The sequence below is a fragment of the Apaloderma vittatum genome, unplaced genomic scaffold (genome assembly GCF_000703405.1).
Source record: "Apaloderma vittatum isolate BGI_N311 unplaced genomic scaffold, ASM70340v1 scaffold37219, whole genome shotgun sequence".
In the NCBI taxonomy this organism is placed as follows: domain Eukaryota; kingdom Metazoa; phylum Chordata; class Aves; order Trogoniformes; family Trogonidae; genus Apaloderma; species Apaloderma vittatum.
In genome coordinates, this window is record NW_009736516.1 from 54,224 (window position 1) to 55,427 (window position 1,204).

The following is a 1,204-nucleotide window of genomic DNA, read 5'->3' on the forward strand; positions in this document are numbered from 1 at the left end:
GCTGGGATGATGCTTCTTGTTGAGCTCCACATGGCGAGTGGCTTCACTGCAAGCAGTGTCTCAGCTAGCTGGGTTAGAGTTATCAGTGCATCCTTTTGGTCATAACAGTGTGGCTATAGCTGCTGTTTGAATGAGACTCTCCAGATAATATCTGTGGCTGCACAGTTTGGACACACTACTGGCAGCAGGGGAAGACAGCAAAAAAACATGCTTGAATGCAGAGATCTTCTGACTTCATCTTCACAAAGCCCCAGAGCTGTCTTCTTTGCTTGAGATTCCCTTTGCACCAGCAACAGTCCCTCCTGAATTCTTTCTCCCCATCTGAGACCTGTCCCACTAAGAAAGGTCCAGGAGTGCTTAGGTCTTGCTCCTGTTCCGGTAGTTGACATTTTTAGACTTCCCAAACAATTTTATGACTTGTTTAGTAAAAATGACAAAGGATAAAAGCTCATAATCTCTTTGAGATTTAACTGTGAATTTCCAGCTGTTTTCTAGAGTTTATGAAACGACAGTAATAAATTCTCAGCTGTACTTTAGGCCTCTCGATACGAGGCACTTACGAAACATTACGTAGTGTGCCTTGGAGCAGATGTTATTGCTAGACCTAGTCAGACAGGCAAAATTCAGCCTGTTTGCCAAGTGCTGGAGCGGTGGTCTTAGTGAGTGAAGGCTGTGCCAAAGAATAGTGGCAGTGATGCCATCTTCGCTCACCAACCACGCCTGCACTGGCATTTAAGGGACTCTCCCTGGGGTTGGTTCCTCAGTTCAGAGAGCCCTTAGCCTGATTGTTGAGATCTGCCAGGGAAGAGTGAGGAGAACGGCAGCTGCTTTGTGTAACAGAACACCTTGCCCTGTGGGGAATTATTGCGGTTTTAAGGAGAAGGTATTGAGGTTTCTTTGGAGGTGGACTTAGGACCGTCAGTAACATGACCCAAGATGAGGTTTTCTGTGTGCTGCTCTTACTTGTCCAAGCCTACAGACGTACACTTGTAAAGGCATCAGAAAAATAAGTCAGGTTACGTTATTACTTCTGTTTTTCTGAGAATAAGAAGCTGTTTACTGTGATCAGAGTAGCTGCCCAAAGGGAGTATTTTCTTCCTTACTTCAAAATCCCAGCAGGAACAAGAGATAAAATCAGCCATGCCCTTACAGAAACAGATTATCAGTGCACTGCCTTTGCTAGCACCTTTCTAGCACAACAAAT